The sequence below is a fragment of the Alexandromys fortis genome, unplaced genomic scaffold, assembly GCF_014885135.2.
Source record: "Alexandromys fortis isolate MF-2015 unplaced genomic scaffold, M_Fortis_MF-2015_v1.1 scaffold_79, whole genome shotgun sequence".
Taxonomy (NCBI): Eukaryota; Metazoa; Chordata; class Mammalia; order Rodentia; family Cricetidae; genus Alexandromys; species Alexandromys fortis.
In genome coordinates, this window is record NW_026067964.1 from 6,079,896 (window position 1) to 6,089,436 (window position 9,541).

The window sequence follows — 9,541 nt, forward strand, 5'->3', positions numbered from 1 at the left end:
TATATATGAAGTTAAGTTGGTGGAAATTCAAATTTTTTTCTTAATGTTTTAAATCCTAGAAGCTTTGTGGATAAAGGTGTCTGGTGACAAGGTCACCATTTTCTTAGATCCAAAGCCGTCACAGCAGTGTGGATCCGACGATCATCTATCCTAAATAGCCCTGGCCAGCCAGTCACACAAGGTGTGCGCAGAACCTGCCACCCTTTCAACATCATCACCACCACTTGGGTCATTATCTGATGTGGTGTGGCCTCTTGGCCGGTGCTGTCCCTACCTACGGTTCTTGACTTTGTCCCACAGATTAAGAATTCCACACAGTCCTTCTGCTTCTTTGGATTCTGCCCTCCTTCACTAATTTAGAGAAGAGCCACGGACCTAGGCATAAGCTGGAAAAAAACCCACATGAGCAGCCCATACACCCTAAGCACACCCACTTACCAAATGAAGACTTGGATGAAGCTGACCTACAGACCCCTATTAAGAGGCATGCTGTGCCCCATCACAGCCTGGATCTGCATAGTCAGTAAATTAGTAGGAGTGGATACCTTCGAGGATGAGGGCGAGAAAGAGTGTCATTAGGAACATCCACTGATGGGCCTCACTGTACACAGATGTCTTCGAGGATGGACTATTGGCCAGTTCCACGAAAAGAGCATGATCTGAAATGATTTTCAAAGTCGTGAGCCATGTTTTTCCAAAGGGTGTGTTTAGTATACGAACCGCAGGCCTTTATAAAATGCAAGACATTTTATACTGACCGATCCAACGTATGACTTTTCAGTTCCTAAAACTTGATCGCTATCGGCAAAGGGCGGGGGGGGGGGGAATCCAACTTTTTAAGAAGTTGTTTTGGCCTTCATCAGTGTGTACCAGGTGCCACTTATCTGCAGATAGAAGAGGCCACTGTCGATGCAGTCAGAACCTTCCTTAAACACCTGGCTCGCTGCCGCCAGCGCTGGAAAATAACACACGTGCTCAGTCCAGCGCTGCCTGGCCAAAGAAAGGAAGCCTGAACTCCAGGAGCCCCTGACAGCACAGCTCCGCAGGAAAGAAAGAAAATGCTGAACAATAGAGCCAGCAGAGGAAAGGGAGCCCCTCTAAACTTTCCAGGCATGTGGGAAGGGCTTGCAGAAGCTATTTCAGACCCTCTGCTGCCTCGGCTTCTCCTGAAAGCAACTACAATTCCAAACTCCCAAAACCCCCTAGCTTGCCTAAAAAGTACTTAAGTTAGGCTTTTTTTTTTTTTATCAATTAGACAGAAATACCAAGATAACCAGTTAAAACTCTAGCCTATATCCTTCCAACCCAGTGGAGTATGGGAGGCGAGGGACCAAACTGTCCACAGACAGACGATGGTTCATCAGGCCACGCTGGACTTACCCTAACTCCACGGCAAGAAGAGAGGACAGGGTTGTACACAAGTTAAATAGCATGCCTGTGATCCCACACAGTCATGGGGTCAACTTGGCACCCTTTCAATGATTCCCCAAATGAATGAAATTTAAATGAACAGCAATAACCCCCCCCCAAGGAAGCCACACACACACACACACACACACTCCCCGCAAAAAAAAAAAAAAAAAAAAAAAGCGCAGTTGATAAGCTTGCTCCCCTCTCGAACGTGAGACTTGGAGAAGCCTGGCACTGCCCATCAGAGAGAACGCGGAGCACAGATGTGCGGAGCACGCGGGGCCAAGGCAGGGGAAACGCACTTCTGAGACAGGTGCTGCCGGTCTTCCACCAACAAGGAGAGAAGCGTGTGGCTGCTGCTTCCGTGTTTTAGCCGGGGTTTCACAGCCTCAGGCTGGTTATTCCTAACTGAAATTCTCCTCACGAGGAAAGGATAAACTTTCTGTACTGCCGCTATCACCTCACTAGTGCCCAGCGTCGTTCCTTAGAAATGGTGTAATCGCCCAACGCTCTGCATGTCAGTGTCAGAACCGCACTCAGGGTTCAGCGCCCACTGTTCCATAAACCACATAAAGTTTCACCCCAAGCAAACAGCTCTGAAGTCCTCTTCAAGTTCCCCAGAATATTTCATTAGTGTCCATAAAAACCGCCAAATGAATAAGACGTGTTATTGAATCAAAATCAGAACAAAGTCACATGAAGAACAGGAAAAGTACACCAGGGTTCCCCTTTCTGGCCAGCCATGCCTTCACGTCGGAGCTGGTTGTTTCTCTTGACCTAGCTGGTGGTTTAAGGTTAAACTGGAAAACAGGTGGATAACATACCTTTTAAATTAATTCAGGGTAGTGCAGACTTACACAAATCTCATAATCTTAGCTAGTGAAGGTCATCGTGTGTGTGTGTGTGTGTGTGTGTGTGTGTGTATGCGTGCGCGCATGAGTGTGTGCTACAATGTTCAGGCTGCTAATAAGAAATATCATAGACCGGGTGGTCTAAAAAAATTACACACTATTCCCTCATTGTGTCTTCAGAAGGAAAGAAGAGCTCAGAACGGGGGACCCACTCTCAGTACCTCACTGAAACCTAAGCCCCTCCTGGAGGCCTTCCTTCCTGGTGTCTGGCTTCAACATCTGGATCTAAGGACATGCAAACATCTGCCACAACATACATGTGCAGGGACGGAATCCATTTCCTTAGCTGAACACCCTCAGTACTAAACACACTCAGAGCCACTCTGTGTGGACCACAGGTCTTCCAGTTCAAAGAAAACAGATCCCGTCAAGCCCGCAGGATGGCATCAGTCTGAGGTTGGCCACGGAGGCCAAGGGTCAGGAGCTTAATTATTCCCACTCGGGCCTGTTGAAAGGAGACGACATTTCAAAAGCTTCGGTCACAAGGAAACAAAGGGCTCTCACCTGCAGCACTAAAAAGACATTTTTCTGAATGACAGGAGAGATGAATGGGCAAATGAAAAAACTGGACACACCCCCAAAATTAGAAGGAGCCACACAGGGCAGTCACCTGATCAAGAAATAACTGTTTTGTTAAGAATGCCTTTGTTCGCTTTTGCGCTCAACAGGCCCAGCGACGATGGAGGGAGGCTGCAGCCCTGCAGCCACGCGACACGATTCTGTCCCGGGCCCAATCTCCAAGGTTCTCTTGGCCCCACTCCTATGAAGCCAGGATTCCTGCAGCATGGCACTGGCTACCTTGTCCACACCCTGTGGAGCTCTTTGAAAGTACAGTGAGGCCTCAGAACCTGTCCCACTGGAGAAGCTTCAAAAACATCAGCTGAATGACAGAATAAATGAATGAACAAACAAAACAAATAAACTGGTATTACCACCCCTCATCAGGAGGAGGAGCACAGGGAACAGTTCCCATCCTCGAGACATAACTGTTTTGTTAAGGGCGTCTCTGTTCACTTTGCTCTTAGGTGTCTACTACCTCAAGGCATACCTTAAGGCTGTTTTTTTTTGTTTTGTCTTTAGTGAATTCTGGAAATTAGGCATTTACAGACCACCTGTAAGCACTGAGTCTAACACTGATTTTAGCATTCTTGGCCAGTGTTTATCATACTCACCACTATCAAGTTTTTAAATTGTTTTCTTTCCAAATAAAACGTGGATATTTATTTTGATGAGATGCGGGGACCTAAGAATCTGCCAGCACACAGAGCACAGGCCTGGAATGATGAGCCCTCTGCACCCCAGCTCTCAGGGACACAGATACTGCACTACAAAACACCTAGAAGAGGTGGTCCAGAAAAGGCTCACCAGGAAAGGCCAAAAAAAAAAAAAATGGAGTCTGAAAGCTCTAGAAAGAGTGGGTATTTCTAGGTATGGACCATCAGAGGCATGGCTCAACTCAGTCATTCATCTGAAAATCAGGGTATCCTCACATTCCCCTAACCCTGGGGACTCAGAATGCTGACAATCGTTAACGTTTTCTGAGCATTCACTGTGCATAGGAAACCATCTCAAGCCCCAAAGTTATCTATCGCTTAATCTTCCAAGGACTCTGACCTGAACTCGTTACCACCATTTTCAAAAACTTTGGTTATTTTATTATTAGCATTTTAATTCTGTGGATATTTGTGTATCAGTGTATGGGTTTGTATCTATGAATGCAGTGCCTGCAGAGGCCAGAAGAGGGTATTCAATCCCTAAGAGCTGGAGCTACAGACAGTTATGAGCTACCCAACGCTGGTGGCGGGAATCCAATCCAGTTCTCTAGAAAGCAGTAAGCACTATTAACTGCGGTGCCATCTCTGAGATTTATTTGTGTGTGTGTGTGTGGGTGTGTGTCTGTCTGTATGTATGCACACATGTGTGAGCAGGTGCCTTTGGAGGCCAGAAGAGGCCCTGGAATGCCTTGGCGCTGGAGTTATAGGCATTTCTGAGCCTCCTGATGTGGGTACTGGGATCAGAACTCCAGTCCTCATGCCAGAGCAACAGGAGCTCTTAACACCAGAGCCATTGTTCCAGACATACCACCACTATTTTATAGACACGGGGACCAAGGCTGAGAACAAGAAAACAGCCTGCCAAATGTTCACATAGGGATTCACACAATTAGCTCAACAGACTGAATCCGAGTCTCCTAAAGACTTTTTCTAAGATTGATTTTCAATTCCATCTAGGTGTGTGTCTGCATTTGGGTATGTGCACACGAATGCAAGTAGCTATGGAGACAGAGGCACTGGATCCCCAGGAGCTGGAGTTAGACAGTTGTTGAGTTACCTGCGTTGGGTTCTAGAAAATGAATCGGGACTTCTGGAAGAGCAGCAAGACTGAGCCAGCTCCAGTCCTGTGAGTCTCCTCAATCTTAATCCTCCTACGTTGGCAATTCTTTGCAGTGATGATAATACAGAAGACGTACACAACTTTTGCATAGACACATACACACACCTGAAGTTTTCAATTCATTGTTTTGTGACCATCTCCTGCTGTAGATTTTCCTCCCTGCCTTGCTCAACCCCTGCAGGCAGCAAAATCTCTAAGTCCCTATCTCAGCTGTTAGCAGGTGCTATCAATTGTGAGCCATACACATGGATAAACAGTGTGTATTATTTCTCCCATAAGGCACTGCTTTCATCTACAAAGATCCCTTCCCCCCCCACCGACAAATGACGGGTTCATGTATCATGACTCCAATTCTATTCACAAATGTTCATTTGCAGTGTAATTACTCTTCCTAACTAGCCAGGCTCCAAGACAAATGAGCAGCCCCCTGCCCATCCTCCTGCACGCACAATGAGCCACCTCCCGCCAGAAAATGCTACCCTGCCACAGACCACAAGCCACAGTGGAGGTAACTATTACAAAATAAGATGTTGTTCTGTATTGCTTTAACCCTTTCGAATATTAGCTCATCAAGATGAGATTTCCAACATAGGCTGGAAATCTTGACTGCAGAAGGATTTTTGTCTTCCCCGTCTTTAAATGATTTAATCGTCGCGAACGTGTTCTCTATCTTAATTTGAAAAGTTTTTTTTTTTTTTTTAAAGTGATTAGGAGAGCATCAGAAAAAGCAAGGTAAGTTCTCCTGTCTTCTCTTCCATCTGGGCAGGGAGAGCTCTCAGAGAATGAAAGTCCCTTCGAAGGAAGTCTGGGTTACCCTATGGCTCCCCCACACCTCGCCGCCCTCTGGCTCCACACACTCGCGGGCAGTGGCTCCACTTTTCCATATGGGTCACCAGCTGTAAACTACAAGCACAAACAATCACGGCACAAAAATACAGGAAGCTTCCCCGGGATAGGGAATGAGGATGAGAGTCTCTGCCTTTCTCTCACTCCACAACGGACTTCCATAAAAACCTCTGAAGCTCCCGAAATAACAGAAAAGTTGAGCCGGCTTGGAGAAAATCTTTTCGCTTTTCTTAGTTCAGAGAGCACGAGACCGCGAATAGCCGGAGAGAAAAGGGAGCCGGGCAGGGGTAGGAACTGCATAAAAACCCGTCCTTCATCCTCCCCAGATATGGTGTACTCCCCTCACCCCCACGCCCGCCCACCTCCTCTCCAACCCTCACCCCCGGTCTCTGTGCTTGTCACAAAAAAAAAAAAAAAAAAAAAAAAAAAAAAAAAAAAAATGCAGCCCGGGTCTGAGATGCAGCTGGGGTCTGTGGCCAGTGAGACCCACGCGGCACGGAGCAGGACTGGCGGGGGACCCCTGCAGCTCCCCCAAAAGAAGCAGTTCCACGCTCAACTTCGTCCACGTCTGCTGCCGGCGCTACAGCGGATCCTTCCCATCCCAGCACCCGCCGTCTGTCCCGCTGCGCCCCCCCCCCCCGTGCGCTGTCCGGGACCGTCCCCCTCCCGGGCTCCCCGCGCCTCGCCTACCTGGCCGGGGACGCTCTGAGCCGGGAGTGTGAAGCCTTCCCCAGCCGGGCTCTCTGTGCAGCCACCTCGCTGCCGCCTCGATCTGGCCCTTGCGGACCCGCACGGGCGAGGGCGGGAGCAGACGAGGGTCGGCGGCGCCGGGGCGGAGGCCGAGGGGCGGGCGCAGCGGGAGGAGGCGGCTGAACCTCGCAGTCAGGCCGGCCGCTGCCACTCAGCATCCCCGCCTCCGGCCGCCGCACGGGGAGGGGTCGGCGAGGCCCAGCCTCCGGGGCGGGGGGGGGGGGTCCTGCAGGGCTGGGAATGGTGTGCGCTACATGGGATCCCGGCGAGAGGGGTCCCGGAGCCCTACCGGGTCCCCTCCTCATGCACTTTGGAGGAGCGGTCTCTGGGGCGCTGATCGTGGACCGGATCCGGCGGGGCGGGAAGAACGTTGGTCGGCGGCCCTGGAGAACCGCAAGCTGGAGAGGGGGCTGCAATTTCCAGGTCCTGCTGTCTACTTGGGGAAACTGGGCAAGCAGTCACAGACTATTCCCAGCTTAGGCGCTTGCGTCCAGACACATCCTCCCCGCACTCAAGATAGTTTTCGATGGATATTGAAGGCATTTTAGCTAGTCTGAAAGGGATCCTTGTCCAGACAGGAGACCCACCAACCTCTCGCCACCACCCCTAGGGGTGGGAGCTTAAGTCAGAGTCAAACAGTCAGGGGATGAATCGTCTGCATTCATTGTGTAAGGATTGTGTAAGGACAGAGCTCAGCCAAGAAATCTTCCTTTGTATCCCCCCCACACCCCCACCAAATTTCCCCCCAAACTCTCAGACAGTTGTCCGAGATGCTTCTATGCACCAAGGCACAGAGCCAGTGGGTTTGGGTATTCTCTCCTCCACTGTCAGGCGCAGTTTGCATGGGCTTTTTGCTCTTGAAGTCTTTGCACTTAACCCGCTATTTCCAAGCCCACCTGGATTTGTCCGCTTCAGTGGCTCCCCCCTGCCTTCCGTCTCTGTTTGTGTGCACTCACACCTATCTGCACAACTTTTCAGGTTAATGGCTCTGGAACACCACTCAGCAGGCCACTTCCTATGTGAGAAATCTGAGGCATTTTGCCAAGAAAAGAAAAACAATGTTTTTTGGAAACTCCACTACTGAAAACCATGGCCACAGCTGGCCCACTCGCGGTATTGTAGATAACCTACATGAAGTCACCCGTGACCTTTGGTTGGAGAGGAAACATGCAAATGAGGAGACGGTTTGTGGTGCTTCACATGCAGAGCTTGCCACCAATTAACAACTGCAAGCACAAATGCATCTTGATGCATCTCCTCTGTCCAGAAAGGGTCCTAGAAGGGTCTATGGCTGAATCCATGCTGAAGTTGCTGATGCTGTTCCCATGACATCTCCCATAGATGGATCCCAGTTGACTTCACTGAAAAAGAAGCGTTCAGGGAGACATTCTGCTACAAAAGAGCGTTAAGTAGTCTTGCTATTTTGCAAAATTACATGTTAGAAATAACAAGAGGGCTGACAGGTTAGGAATAAATTATTCAAAACTCTACATAGCATTACAAGCAGAGAATTAACAAGAACAACCATTCAAAAGGACATACTCGTTAAATTCCTAATAAATATTACAGTAAATATAAGACTTCACCTTTATACAAAGATGAAGGTAATTGTGGGAGAGTTGTTTGAGTCGCTGAGTTGAGAAGAAACACAAAACAAATTTTAAAAAGAGAAACTTTCACCTTGCACCCTCTTCCTGTAACCCTTTAAGGTTATCGCGCTTGGCTGAATCAACTCCGAAGAGAACACAGAACAAATAAGCCCAAACTCTATACTGTGTAGTCACAACCACATGCAGTCCAAGTCCCTGAGCCCCGCACGTTGGCCGCTCTTGTCCGTTGGTGACTCCAATGTGCCAGGAACATCTGAATATCAAGAGGCACTACTACCTCCATTTTATCAGAAGCCCTCCCTACACAGAAGCAGTCATGGGTGAAGTCATTTGTTATGCATTGCAGAGACATGCTTGCAGGAGTAGAGAATGCTCTCTGCTCCCAGGTAGACCACACTGTGATCCACACATCTATTGAGCTGCTAGCTGTAGCTTCTGTCAGAGACTATTGAAAGAAAGCACTTGGAGAGGTGTCAGTGAACGGGAAGAAATGGAAAAATGGCTTCCCTCGTGGGTTGTGGGTGTTTGAACATGACTTGTTTTGTGGCATTTGGAGGTATTGTATGTTTCCTATGTATTTAGCTGGGATTGGTGCCTCCTCTGTTTCAGTCTCTTTGAAGGGCACACTCTGTAGCCTGCAGCCTTTGCATCTTCCACAATGCTGGCAGAGTAAATACCTGTTGGGATATATAAATTAGGGTGTTTATGCCCAGTTGGTACTCTCTGTTGAATCTGTAGAAGATCCGCCTGGGAAATAAAGCATGATCTTTCCCCCACCTCTCAACCATGTGTACAGCCACTTGCACTAACATCAAAGCCAGCATTTGCAGCGAGGATGACATGGATCTGGAGGTGAGATAAAATTACACTTAGTGGAAAATGAAGGGAGCGACACCACAATGCCAGGACAAAGTACCTGGAAAGGAAGCCCTGGAGAAGGACTCCCGCGTGAGAAAGCCTGGGGTGTTGTCAGCGCTGCTCTTGTCAGGAGCTGGGGTCAAATTTTCAAAAAACACTGGAAGGCATGAGCGAGGAGGAAATTAAAGAGTATCTACAAAGTTTAGTCAAATGACAAGGAGGCCTTGGGAAAAAATGATTACGAGCCACTTGGATAGGTCATAAGGTAAAATTACAGTGGAGCCTGGCTGAGGAGTATGATGGCAGACTGACTTGTCTGCACAGATGTCTCTGCTCTCTGAACATCTGGACAGGGCACCCCATCGGCCAGGCTAGAGAGCTTTCCGTGTATGAACTCTGCATTGTATTCTTTCAGAGTGCGAACCGGTATGGGAGTTAAAGAAAATACACATTTCTCACAGGAAGGTAATCTATTTTCTGGCCATCAGCATATTGAATATCGATTAGCTTCAATTTCCCTGCTCATTGTAAAAATCAGCTTCTTAAAGAGACAGACCCCTAACACACACAGCTGGGAAAGGCTGCTATTTCCTAAAATGATATCATCATAAAGGACATAGATTTTTGAAATCAGTCCCCTTTGAAGACCCAGAATGGAGGAACGGTAGTGGATCCAGGAGTCAGGCGGAGTTACAGGTCTGTGGTGGGCACTGCGAGAAGACGCGGACTGAAAACGGCTCGTTCTGCTGCTCTGAGGGTGTA

At 48.5% G+C, this 9,541-nt stretch overlaps 1 protein-coding gene across 4 annotated transcripts in view; it reads right to left on the bottom strand.

Annotated features, from left to right (window-relative positions):
* Lhfpl2 (LHFPL tetraspan subfamily member 2) overlaps positions 1-6,442 on the bottom strand; it is a 147,790-nt gene extending 141,348 nt beyond the window's left edge. For all 4 annotated transcript variants that reach the window (XM_050153759.1, XM_050153765.1, XM_050153761.1 and 1 more), the window contains exon 1: positions 6,252-6,442. The gene's annotated coding sequence lies outside the window, so the exon portion shown is untranslated. The remainder of the gene's footprint in view (positions 1-6,251) is intronic.
* Positions 6,443-9,541: the final 3,099 nt, after the last annotated feature.